The sequence below is a fragment of the Delphinapterus leucas genome, chromosome 6 (genome assembly GCF_059928025.1).
Source record: "Delphinapterus leucas isolate spDelLeu-1000000601 "Yukka" chromosome 6, BTC_Dleu_Yukka2, whole genome shotgun sequence".
NCBI classification, from domain to species: Eukaryota; Metazoa; Chordata; class Mammalia; order Artiodactyla; family Monodontidae; genus Delphinapterus; species Delphinapterus leucas.
Genome location: NC_143134.1, coordinates 7742974 through 7757353, shown reverse-complemented (window position 1 = coordinate 7757353; position 14380 = coordinate 7742974).

Here is a 14380-nt window from a genome sequence, read left to right as displayed (position 1 = left end):
CACTGGTTAGAATGGGCACCATCAGAAAATCTACAAACAACAAATGTTGGAGAGGGTGTGGAGAAAAGGGAAACCTCTTGTACTGTTGGTGGGAATGTAAATTGATAAGCCGCTATGGAGAAAAGTATGGAGCTTCCTTAAAAAACTAACAATAGAATTACATATGACCCAGCAATCCCACTACTGGGCATATACCCAGAGAAAACCATAATTCAAAAAGACACATGCACCCCAGTGTTCAGTGCAGCACTATTTACAATAGCCAGGACATGGAAGCAACCTAAATGCTCATCGACAGACGAATGGAAAAAGAGGATGTGATATGTATATACAATGGAATATTACTCAGTCATAAAAAGGAATGAAATTGGGTCATTTGTAGAGATGTGGATGGACCTAGGGACTGTCATAGAGAGTGAAGTCAGAAAGAGAAAAACAAATATATATTAACGCATATATGAGGGATCTAGAAAAATAGTACAGATGAACCGGTTTGCAAGGCAGAAATACAGACACAGATGTAGAGAACAATTGTATGGACACCAAGGGGGGAAAGTGGGTGGGGGGGTGGTGGTGGGATGAATTGGGAGATTGGGATTGACATGGATACACGAATATGTATAAAATAGATAATAAGAACCTGGTATATTAAAAAAATTAAGTTAAAAAATAATAATAAAAAAAAGTTGATGAAGGTAAGGATACAGTTCTCTTACGTCCAAGCCCACAGGTCCCATGAATTCTCCACACAGACTTGGGATTTGCAAATCCCAGGTTAACAGTCTCCAACTGTTGACCTGTATTTGCTCTTACTAGCCATTTGACCCTAACATTCTTGATTTCTTAATAAATTGGTTTAAATCATTGTGTAATGTGTAGTTCAAGGTCTCCTGAATAAGGGTTTAGATTTTAGCATTAAGAGAAACCAACTCTGTAAACTCAGAAGGGTTATATGTGACTGCCTTGCTTACATTTTTGCCCATGTTAAATTTTCCGTTTATTGACAATAACTATATTAACCTTTGTGGCTTGCTTATCAGGCTTTCTGCCTTTTCACAATTTTAGTTTTCTACGGCTGGTGCATGAACCCAGTTTTATGTGTGTTTATATCAAAGCCATCTTGTGTGTGTGTGTGTTTTAAACGGTGTGGTATAAATATATAAATAAGAGCCATCGTCCTGTCACACTTGGGGCTGCAGAGCCACCAGGAGGATCTGGGGGTCTAGTTTACAGACCATGTGATCTTTCCTAGACCCCAGTACCTGCTTCCTGTTTCATTGTTTGCTGGCAAAACTAACCAATAGATTAGATATTTAATCCTGGAAAAGCAAGAGTAAAAGGTCTTATTTCTGGAAACAAATGAAAATGACATATTTTCAGGAAGTTCAGAGATAAAAGCCCACAGGAGCAGGCAGGCAGAAGGAATACAATCTTGTAAGGATAACATGTTTGTCAAACCATGGGAGGAAAATCTCATTTATGCCCTCCATGCTAAAGGAAGGGCGGGATGGTGTCTCAGTATACCAGTTAGGCTTTTATGTCATCCGTCCATCGCATGAAGATTCCCAGGTGCCTTGTGAAAATTCTGAAGTATTCTGAAGGCTAGCTTAGGAAAGACTGTCTACCCTGCTCAAGAGAGCACCAATGAGCTTCTCTATTCTCTGTGGAACATTCTTGAGATTGAAAATTTCACATGGATAATCCCATCCCCAGCCCCAGTTCATTTTCCTCCACCGATTCAACCTCCTTCAAATACACACACAAACACACCCCACAAATTGGATTATTCCAGGATCTGAACATTCTGAAAGAAATTTATGATCAGGAATAAGAGTTTACCTTAAGGTTTGAGGGAGGAAAAATCCTGTTTGTTAATGTCGTATTTCCAAATATTTGAAAACTCTGGCAAATAACAAGCGTAAGATTTAGAACTAGCTTGTACTGCAGTTGAGTATGGATTTATAGTCCCATGGGAGAGGCTGGTCTCCAGCAGACAGGAATTGCCTTTGAAAAACAGTCAAATGCAGAATTCCATTTGGTGTGCTGGAGAAGTCCATGCCCATGTCCTGTCACTGAAGGCGACATCAGAGGGTGAACCAGGACTGATCTCTAGGCAATGGCAAATTTCCTCTCATGTTCTAATTTTCCCACCCCCATTTAAATGTGATTCTTTTTCTTATACTGACTTCAATTTTACAACTCTCGGCTTAGGGAGAAACAACAGAAGAGTAATTTATTCATTATTTTTAAAGACCTTAGAGGGACAGCAAAAAGTCTTATTCTGATTCATTAAATTCACTGTACTGCCTGCATGATATATAACAAATCTATTTGCTGGATTGGAAAAGGGCCTCACATGGCAGCCGAGAGAAGATAGATGAATTGTGTGATAATTTTCTTTGCCCTTCTTTAGCAAATGCTATGGCTGTGATTTTCTTCACTGTTAAGCTTGAGAGTGACCATGACAATGGATGACTCCAATTTAGAGGCAAGGCCATCCTTAAATGCATTCTCCATTCTTCTGCGTCTGTGAAAGAGACAGTGACAGTACATGACTCCTCCTTAGAGGCAAAACCATCAATTGTCCTCTCCATTCTTCTGCCTCTACATTTGAAGCAGGAGCTACATGAATCATTTATAATGGGTTTTTTGGGGTAATCATCAAAGTCAGGTCCTTACAACTTGTGGATCTGAATGTCCACCCTAGCCAGCCAGCAAAGGCATAGGATGACCTTCAAACCCTTTAAAATGGTCCCCCCTTGGGGCTAAGGATTAAAAATCCTTTTAGTGTTCCCTTGAGAAGTTCATGACTCCAGAGTAGGCATTTAAACAGTTTTATCGAAGAACAGACAAGTTTTCTACTCCTTCCTCCACCTGTTGTATTTAAGCCTATACTCCATGTATCCCACAGATCTCTGGGATCTCATGAGACTTGTGCCCATATAATTGGCATATTTGAAACTGGAAGAACTTAACTCATACAGAAACAAACTCACTCTACTGTCCTTCATTTCTGTACAAGACACAGTTTTTCTCTCTTTCATTTGAGAATGAAACATGGTATAAAAGCCTGCAGGGGATTGGATTATTTCGACCGATGGTCTCCCCATTTTCTCAGATCTCATCTTGCTCAAATGCTGCTGCTCAAGGGCTTTTGAAGAATAGCTCTCCACTGCCTATGAAATAAAAAACTTAACCTTATTAGCCTGGACTCACAGCATCTGTGATTTACCTTACTTTTTTTAAAAAAAATATTTATTTATTTATTTGGCTGCACCGGGTCTTAGTTGCAGCATGTGGGACCTTCGTTGTGGCATGTGGGATCTAGTTCCCTGACCAGGGATCGAACCCAGGCCCCCTGCATTGGGAGTCAGGAGTCTTAGCCGCTGGACCACCAGGGAAGTCTCTGTGATTTGCCTTCTGACTCATCTCCCTCGACCCTTCCCCATCACATGTTACCTGCCAGCAATACTCATTAAGAGCAACACCCTCAAAATGTCACGCTCTCTCTTCTCTTTGGACCTTCACACGTAACATTTCTCAAAATAACTTACCTGATTTGTGTGCCTGGGAAACTCCTATTCATCCTTCAAATCTTAGCTCAAAGCTCTCACGTCCTATCACCCCCCAGCCAATGAATCCTGCTGCCCTGTGCTCCAGACACTTCGCTCATGTCCATCTGCAAGGGGTCTCAGCCTTGGCTGCACATCCTGAGTTCATTACATCAGAATCTCTAAAGATGAGACACAGGCATCAGCATTTTTAAAAACTCCCCTAGTGATTCCAAAAAAAGTGAGGACCACTTTTTTCCTCCCCCAAATGAAGACTCCAGGCAAGCAGTGACCATGCAATTACTCTTATAAACTTAGTGCCTAGTACAAAATCAATAAATACATAGAGCCTGGGAAGTAACTTTCTTCAAAATGTGTTTGTCACTACTGAATTCTTTAGAATATAACTCCAGGGAACAGCAAAAACTGCTTAATACAAATCTTTTTCAAATCACCTCCCATCACTTTCAGAGAAGGAAGGGGACTTTCCCTTCAAAATTGCTGTTTTTTAATGGGGTTCAATGTATCTTATTCATTTAGCACAATCAGAAAAAAATATAAAAATAAGTAAAATTAGCAAGTTCCCTTCAAAAACGATCATCATGTGCAGTGGAGAAAGGGGGTATTACCTAGTAGAGCCCCTGGTCCATGCTGTCTGCTCAGTAATGGCGGCTGGTATTCTGGCTCCCTCTTCCCGGAAAGGCTGCCGTATTAACTTGCCTCACACAAAGGCATCTGGAGATGACACTAGAAGAGGAAATAAGGTGACTTTCCAAATGCTTCCTCTCATTAATGTACAGCCCATGAGATTTCCTGACTTCATTCATCATAAACAGAGAGGTGGTTGCAGCTTTAGAAATTCAATGGATATGTTCCGCATCGCATGACACACAGGCAAAAAAGACCCAGTTCTGTTCCACCTTTTCTCACTCCATTTGGCTACCGCTATATAAGGCCTGCTTTTCTAGATCCTTCTTTTTTTCCTCAGAACAGTGGCTCTACGTTTACCCAAGAAGCCTTCAGATTGTTCCAGGGCTAGCCAGCTACTTCTTAGCTTAATCACACAACTCCGCTCCTACACAGGCCCTTCTTTCCTTGGGGTTGTGATTCACCACCACACGAGCTGAGTCATTCAGTCACAATCGCATTTTTTGCCTCCACCTGAGTGACTTTCTTTGGGCAGGCTGCCTTTGTCAAGCATTAAGTGGCAACATTTATTTATGCCATAGCATTTCTTAGTACACAAGGTACAGATCAACCCTGCAGGCTTTTGAGGCATGAATTAAAGTGACAGCTCTCTGTGTTACAGTGACAGCAAAATTTGAGTTAGCTGCAAGTCTCAATAAACAAGTATGTTTTTATTTAATTTAATTTTTATCCAATTCAGGATGAACTTTTAAAAATCATTCTGTTTTCATCCCTTGGTTTCATGCTTTAGTAAGTGCCATGCATGAATGCAATAAGGTTTTTCTTTTGACAATTAAGTCTTGCCGTGTGGGTTCATAATGATGACTGTAACTTTTCACTGACTAGGCCTTCAAGAATTGATTAAGCTACACACAGAAGACCAGACCTTCTTGGCATAGACTAGCTAGCTGTTGAACAAACCCCTCTCCTCTTCCTCCTGGGCACCCACATTTCCCAGCTGCCCTTGAAGTTAGGTGTGGCCATGTGACTGCATCCCGGCCAATGAAATGCAGACAGAAGTAATGCAGGTGAATTCCAGGCCTGGCCCATTAAAACTCTCTAAGCACCATCCTCCATACTCTTTCCCACTGTCTCATGACCTTGGAGGCCATACGTTGAAAACAGCAGAGCCACCTGATGCATACAGCCTGGGTACCAGCATTCCCACTTGGAGAAATGTCGCCCACCTATCAGGAATACCTTTCTTGGACCTTACATGAGAAAGAAAGAAATTTCTATTTTTTTAAGCCCCTGAGGCTTTGGACTTACATGTTATAGCATAGTTTTACCTTAACTCATAAAGATTTATACTGTACTTTAAAAACTAAATTGCTATGTTCCCCCAATGACAGTATTATATTTTCATTGTTTACTATGTAGAAAATACTCCACACTGGCATGTTAATGTCACCTGAAAAATGCTTGTAGAAATAAATCTCTGATAAGAACTTTGTTAATGATAACATCCTTCCTTTTTCGTGAACACGGAAGGCTAAAAAAAAAAAGACCCCCTCAACTGAAATGCATTATTCTGATTAATGTTTTAGGAACGGAAGAGGTAATTCTAATAACTAAACGCAGAGTATTAAGCAATTTTGGAATTGTAACTTTCTCAGGCCCCCAAGACGTGACGCAGTCAGTTGCAATGACAGCATTTCTATTTTACAACTAGGATACAATCTGGGCTCTGCTCGAAATTTTCTCAGCATACCTCAGTACATGTAGAAATGGAAACTGTCATGCAGTTGAGGCTTGATATAGTACCTTATTGTTTCTGGGACACAAATACAGCTAACTTTCACAAGTTATATGCAAAGCTTTATATTCAGTGTCACATTCCTTCAGATAAGTGTTTAGGCTTTGCTGTCTGCTTCACTCTTCTTTTATTTACTCACTCAGACATTTATTAAATAGTGACTATGAATTGTCTAGGTGCTTGGGGCACAAGACTGAATGTGAAACAGTCTTGATAACTGAGGAGCTTATAGGTCTGAACAGAGGGGGACTAATTCTCATGAGGAAAAAGACAGGAAAATCTTCACATACAAGATTATATCTGATAGAGGTCTAGAAAGGAGGAGTGAGAGTGTGATAGGAGTAAACCAAGGAAGGGCATCTCAAGTTGAGAGAACAGGGACCAAGTCATAAGATTCTTAATGAGCCTGAAGTATCTGGGGAATGATGAGTTCATTTGGGCTAGACTTTAGGGGGAAACTGGGGAGTACCGGAATAGGAGGCTGGAGAGGCAGACTGGGGGCCAAGTTATAGGGCCTTGGATGATAGTCTATAAATCTTGAGCATTTATTTTCTGTGTAAGAGGGTGGCCAACAAATAGATAATCATAGATGATAGATATTTTTTTAAGATGTTGGGGGTAGGAGTTTATTAATTAATTTATTTTTGCTGTGTTGGGTTTTCGTTTCTGTGCAAGGGCTTTCTCTAGTTGTGGCAAGCGGGGGCCACTCTTCATTGCGGTGCGCGGGCCGCTCACTATTGCGGTCTCTCTTGTTGCGGAGCACAGGCTCCAGACGCGCAGGCTCAGCAGCTGTGGCTCACGGGCCTAGTTCCTCTGTGGCATGTGGGATCCTCCCAGACCAGGGCTCAAACCCGTGTCGCCTGCATTAGCAGGCAGATTCTCAACCACTGCGCCACCAGGGAAGCCCTAGATGATAGATTTTAAGCAGAGCAGTGAGTGACCTGATCGTGTTAGGTTTAGGGAAATAATTCTAGGCATAGCACGGAGGATGGCCTAGAACAGAGATAACCCTGGAAGCACAGAGGCCAATTAGGAGGCTGTTGAAATATTGAAGTAGAGGAGGCACTTGATTTGGGAGAGGTTTGAGACAGAAATCAGTATTTTATTTGTTAGCTGTTTGGGTGTAAGGGAGAATAAGTTAAAGATGCCTGAGGTTTCCAGCTGTGGTATCTAGGTGGACAATGATACCAAAAGCTAAAAGCTAAATTTATAAAGGAGAGCAAAGCAGAGGTGAAGCTAAAGAGGTTGGTCGTGGACTTGTGATAAAAGGAACTGTGGAGTGTCTAGGTGGCACAAAAACTAAAAGTACACTGTAGTTTACAGTCTCAAAGTGTCTCCTTATTAACAGTTCATATTAATTGCAAATGAGAAAAAGATATTTTTTTTTACAGTGGAGAAACCAGGAAGTCACCACCTTAACCGAATGATGAGTCAACACCAAAATGTCTCCCAATACAATACACTGATAAGGATGCCGCATCACTTAAGAAATTCTTCTGCCAGAAATCCATAACCGGATCCTAATCATGAGAAAATATCACACAACCCCCATTATGTTACAAACAACTGCCCTGTGTTCTTCAACCATGTCAATGCCACCAATGACCAAGAAAGGTAAGGAACTCTTCCAGATTAAAGGTAACTAAAGAGATATGACAATAAAATGCAATGTGTGATCCTGGATAGGGTCTTGGATTGGGAGAGAGGGGAACTGCTATTAAAAAACATTACTGGGGGCTTCCCTGGTGGCACAGTGGTTGAGAGTCCGCCTGCCGATGCAGGGGACACGGGTTCGTGCCCCGGTCCGGGAGGATCCCACATGCCACGGAGCGGCTGGGTCCATGAGCCATGGCCGCTGAGCCTGTGTGTCCGGAGCCTGTGCTCCGCAATGGGAGAGGCCACAACAGTGAGAGGCCCGCGTACCGCAAAAAACAAAAACATTAACATTACTGAGGTGTAGCTGCTACAGCTGGGTAGTAACTGATGGGCTCTGGAGATTTCAGACTTGCGTCACGTCCCCGCGCCCCATCCTCTCGCCACTTCCAGTGCCTGCGCGCGCCTCAACTATACGCGAGACATCCGGGCACTGCGCGACTAGAGTCCGCAGCTTGCGTGCGCGACCTGCGTGATCTTCTCCCTGTGCGCCTGCGCGAACCCATCCGTTTGACCTACGCAGATGTGGCTGAGAGTGGACTGCTGGTGGACACATCTGTTAAAAGCAACCAAAAGGGCTTCCCCGGTGGTGCAGTGGTTAAGAGTCCGCTTGCCGATGCAGGGGACATAGGTTCGTGCCTCAGTCTGGGGGGATCCCACATGCCGCGGAGCGGCTGGGCCCTTGAGCCATGGCCGCTGAGCCTGCGTGTCCGGAGCCTGTGCTCCGCAACGGGAGAGACCACAACAGTGAGAGGCCCGTGTACTGCGGAAAAAAAAAAGCAACCGAAAGTTCCTTTTCCAAAGAAATTTGGTTAGCACCCCCACCTCCCCGCCCAGCACCCAGTTTTACAAAATAAAGGACCGCTGTGACGTGCACACGAGGGGGGGAAAGATAGCTGCTGTTCTCATTGACTGCTAATGGGGCGCTCCAGCTTTGACCAGGAGATGAACTGTTCGGAAGATTCAAATTCAAAATATAAACACGTCTATCTTAAGACCTATCTTAGGTAGCAGCCTAAGAAAAACAGATAAGAGACCCAGAGACTAGAGATCCAGTGTCTAAAAGAAAATTCGAGAGCCAATGGAAGCAAAGCAATATTTGGAGAAGAGAACAGTTTTCTTGAGCCGAAGAAAAATGTTTCATCTTCAGATGAGAAGTCCCTACCACAGTCAACACAAAATCGACGAAAATTGTTCAGTACCTAGATGTGAAGAGCTAACGTTTTAAATTTCAAAGATGTCATCGTTTTGCAGAAAAAAGATTATCCACAAAGTACAAAATCTGGCATCTGCTGCGTGTCAGAGTAACAGGATACACAAGACAGCATATGTAATATTTTGAAGGGGGAGGCTGTTTGTGACTCAATAATAGTATGTCAAGTCATGGGTGAAAGCCACAGAAATCTCACTTATATACGGGCTCTGAAGATTCAACCCTCTCTGAAAAAATTCACGTGTGTACTGTAAATAACTGAAAGATTAATCAAAATGAAGACTTTTGAAGTAAAACTGCATGGTAGAAGTCCTGATGGTGAGTGTAAAAGTCAATTAAATTAGGAAGTCAGTATAATTATTGTAAATATGGTCTAAAAGCACTGCAAATGTTTTTAAAAGTTCAAATTTTAACCCGTTTTGTTTGTTTTAAAAAATCTATTGATGAGAATAATTTGGTTCAGTTGAAAAATTATTGAGACTTAGGAAAGTTTGAATTAGAAGTACCTACTAGATAATAGTACTGTGTATCACCATTAAATTTTCTAAATTTAAGAATTGCACTGTGGTTACGTTACAGGATGGCATTGTTCTTAGGAAATACTGAAGTGTCACTGGGGAAACGACTATATACACACACAAGAGGGAGAGAGAGAAAGCAAGTGTAGTTAAACGTTAACTGGGGAAGCTGGGTAAAGGGTGTACTGGAGCTTTGTGTTATTTTTGCACATCTTTTGTACACTTGAAATCATTTCAAAATAAAATGTTTAAAAATAGTTTTTTAAAAAAATGTAGAATCAGGATGTTATTAATATTCTGGCGAGAGACATTTCCATGCAGTGGTTGGAGTCAAAGCCAGTTTGGGTGGGCTTATGGAGCAAGAGATGGAAAAAGTAGAGAAAATGAGAGGGGCCTCTTGGCCCTAAAATATAGATATCGTGCCTGCTTAAGTCTTGGATGTTCATAGTTTGAGTTTTCATAGGCAGATCACATGTAAACTCACTGATTGATGTACCCATATAGATTTATTCCATGCTCTAATGTAACAAGACATAAATTCTTCAGGGCTCTTATTATTCTAAACAGGAAATTCCAATTAATTTTTAGACGGAGATTAGAATTCTGGCCAAGGTGCAGCACCAGGTGAGGAAAGAGAAATACCAGCAGAGATGCTGAGGTTTGTTACCAGTGACCAGGGTGCTGCATTCTCACACCAGCCCCTCCCCTTCTTGGAAAGTGAGGGCAGGATTCTTGGGTACAGACCAGTGATTGCTTGATTGGCTCTGGCCCTCAGTGGCTACATGATTATACTCTTTACTCATGAAAGAAAATGGAAGTGGTTGTGTAAACACATTACATGTCATTACCAAAAATCACAACATGGCTTCTTCCTGGCTGCCCAGCTAAATATCTAAATTACCCACTCTGCCAAGGAGGGGAGAAAACTGGACCCAAGGAAAAACAGGGAAGAGAATGACTTAAGATGGGAATGTTTGTAAAACCTTTATTTGTGATTAAAGTGTTTTTAAAATATATGAAGGACATTTTTAAAATGTACATAATTCCAGTATCTGAACAACATAATGATTTGCATTTGTTTGGAGTTCTTTCAAACTTTTATCCATATGGATATATTGCTTCTAAGTTCATCAAACTATATATATATTATACATTTAAAAATTTTATGCGTTATGTAACATTATTTTAGAAACACTTTCCCTTGATTTTCACTTTTATCATAAATTTTTGATAACCATGTTACATTCCATTGTATTTATATATAATATATATACTTTATTTAATCATTTCCTTATTATTGGATGCAAATGCTGTTTTTTAAAAAAATTATTAATAACTCTGCTGTAAATGTCTTTATACATATGGATTTTTCTCCTTTTGAATTTACATATTTCCTCAATTCCAAGATACACATTTTTCTTTCTTTATTATATATCAGGGTACATTTTGGTATAAGGTGACAATATTCTTTCTCTTCAGAAAGTTAGTATTAAAGATGTTGCATCTTAAAATTGGTAGTCTAGGGCTTCCCTGGTGGCGCAGTGGTTGAGAGCCCGCCTGCCGATGCAGGGGACACGGGTTCGTGCCCCGGTCTGGGAAAATCCCACATTCCGCGGAGCGGCTGGGCCCCTGAGCCATGGCCACTGAGCCTGCGCGTCCGGAGCCTGTGCTCCGCAATGGCGGGAGAGGCCACAACAGTGAGAGGCCCGCGTACCGAAAAACAAACAAACAAACAGACAAGAGTACTTTTGTCCTCTTGAATAGCACCAAACACCGAACTTCTACAACAAAAAAGAAATACTACCATCTTTGACTTTCTGTTACATCTAATGGTAAGGTCAGTGCGTATATCGGAGCCCACAAAATGGAGGCCACGCCAGCGGCACGGCCCACATCACAATTCTAACCCTCAGTCAGCCTGCACTTAGGAGAAATACCTCTCAAGGGAACCTAACACACACCAGTCACAGCCCTCCAGCTCAGCTTTAGGTCGCTCACCTTACCCTAGAAAATAGTGTAACAGGGAAGAGCTAAATGGGACTCCATGTTGGATCTGTTTCTTTGACTTTAGCCCTTGCTTTTCGTTGCTTTTGTTATTTTAATCATACATAATGGCCTGCCTCAGGGAACCCTGCCCCTCCGCTATTCAGCTCTCAGGGAGATAATCTGACCCTGCAGCCTGTGAAAGGCTACAAGAAACTAACAGATCCCCTCTGAAGCTTGTCATTCCAGGAAATGTTTTGCAAGACTGATGGCCCTTTTACTTTACTTCCTCACTGCCTCTCCCTCTCTGATTTCATAAAAGAAACCCGCATCGAGACCCCGATATGAGGGTTTCTCGGAGACTTTAGTCTGCGGTCTTCTCGGTCAGCCATCTTCCTTGAATCACACCTCGTGTCCGATTCATTGACCTGTCGTGTGGTGAGCAGAGCGAGCTTGGATTCCGTAACAATAGGATTGCCCGTCTTGTAAGGAAATCCACAGCCTCCTAGCCAACTGTGTGCTGTTTGCACGTTGCCTCTTCCAATATCCTCTAAAACTCTTTCTTGCCCATAATCCTCAAGAAGAGCAGTCTGCTGCCTGTGAGGCACTGTACCCCTACTCCATGGATTGATTGTTTTCCCTTGAATAAAGGACATCAAATTCATTACTAAATTTAGTTTTGTCATTTGACACTAACAATGCTGGGTTTTATAAATATCTGTTAAATGATATACAAATCCATGTACAGTGATGTTGATATTTTTTACTGGGCCTAGAACATCTAATTGTTTGGTGTCTGCTTAAAAAAAGGGAGAGGATAATGAAGTTAAGTAATCAGAATTCATAAATAGAGTTTCATTTTTAAGATAAATAGTATGCTTAGAAATGGCAACCTGTTCTGTTTGTGTATCTATTTGGTTTCTCTTGATTTTTAAAAAAGTACTCTGGTATTGTGATTTATGAGATTTATATAGATTTGGTCTCCGTTCATGGTTTCTGGCTCACAGCTTCCCCAAACCCTTGGAATTTCCTGAGTGAAAAGAGTAAATGAGAGTGTCTTTTGTTATAATATCTGGTCTCCTGTCCTCAGTTCCTGAAATCCCTTCAGAGCCATAAAGGTGAAATGGGTGTCTTGTTATTCAAAACAAGGCCTTTCCACTACTACCGGGTTTGTGTTCTTGAGGTGACTTTTGGAAAGCTCCTAAGGAGGGGGGCTGGTTGCCAGGGGAACCAACCTTGATTAGGGGGTTGGAACTTTCAGTCCCACCCTCTGATTTCCAGGGAAGGGAGAGGGGAGAGGGGCTGGAGGGTGAATCAATCACCAGTGGCCAGTGAGTCAGTCAATTATACTTGTATAATGAAGCCTCCATAGAAACCCAGAAGGATGTGATTTGGGGGCTTCTGGGTTGGTGAACATGTAGAGGTGCTGGGAGAGTGGGGCGTTCGGAGAGGGCTTTGGAGTTCTGTGCCACTTCCCTGTACCTTGCCCTCTGCCTCTCATCCAATTTGGTTGTTCCTGAGGTACATTCTTGTATAATAATCCAGTGGTCTGATGAGTAAAATGTTTTTCTGAGTCCTGTGAGCCATTCCAGCAAATTAATCAAGCACAAGGAGGGGGGTTGTGGGAACCTCTGATTTATAGGCCAGAAGCACAGAGAAGTACTTCTGTCAGAAGTACAGATGTTCTCTGGACTTGCAATTGGCATCTGAAGTGGTGGTGGGGAACAGTGTTGTGAGACTGAATCCCTACCTAACCTGTGGGATCTGATGCTCTCTCCTGGTAGTTAGGGTCAGAATTGAATTAAATTTGTGGGACACCCAGCTGGTGTGGGGAATCCCCCCATACATGTTATCGTTGTTCTTAGCACCTTAAGAACCAAAATAGTAATTTTAGTAATAGTAATTTTAGTATCAACCCCTGGAGTTCCAAGCTTACATAAAATAAAGTTATTATTAGGTTTTATACTAATATGTATGATATAATATGTATCATGTGTATAATAACAGCTATACAGTATTGTGATTGTATTCAGAGATAATAGTCAAGACATGAGATATATAAAATACAGAATTAACTTTGGAAGTCATCTCAGTCATGGCCTGAGAGGGTGCAAGGCTGCAAAGACAAGGGTCCTTGCTGAGTCAGGAAGTGCCATAGCTGGAAGCCCAAATGCCAGACTTTGCCCTCTGTTCTGCCTACAGCAGGGCCCAGCTGTCTCTTGTTGCCCAGTAGATGCTGATAAACACAGAGAGGCAAGCTCTTCAGTTGCTCTTTCATACTGGTAATAGATGTGACTGTAAAGCGTTTTCTCTCCTAGTGTCAAAATGTAAAGGGAGAGCCCCACATGAATCTGACCCCAGGAGTTTTGAACATAAAAACCCAGTTGGTAGCACATTATAATTTTAAAGCACATTTAATTTCCTACAAGGCAGGAAATAATTCCATATGAATTCAACCAGTGCATGTAACAAGATCATTACACTACTAGCAAAGAAGATCATCTTTCTCACTTTGAAAAAGGAAAGAGTGAATTAGGTGGGATGTAGGTTTAGTAGACAGAACGGTGGTCTCAGGGACCCTTTGTGCCCCGGTTGCTGCATTAATTTGTCACCAGTATTGTTTCTCACGGGTGAAGGCTGATCTTGGTGAGTAGAAATGGCTAGTAGCTAAGAATAATCATTAAGAAATAGAAGGTTTTCTTTATAAAAGGAAAATTGCCTGGTGGTCTATCAGTTTTTTTTTTTTCCTTTTTTGGTGTAAGCGGGCCTCTCACTGTTGTGGCCTCTCCCGTTGCGGAGCACAGGCTCCGGACACGCAGGCTCAGCGGCCGCTCCGCGGCATGTGGGATCCTCCCGGACTGGGGCATGAACCTGTGTCCCCTGCATCGGCAGGCAGACTCTGAACCACTGCGCCACCAGGGAAGCCCCGGTCTATCAGTTTTACATAGTGTTTATCATCTCTGTGGTCCATTTAACTTATCAGTTTTCTATTATCAGGAAGGGTTGCAGAAAAGTGAGG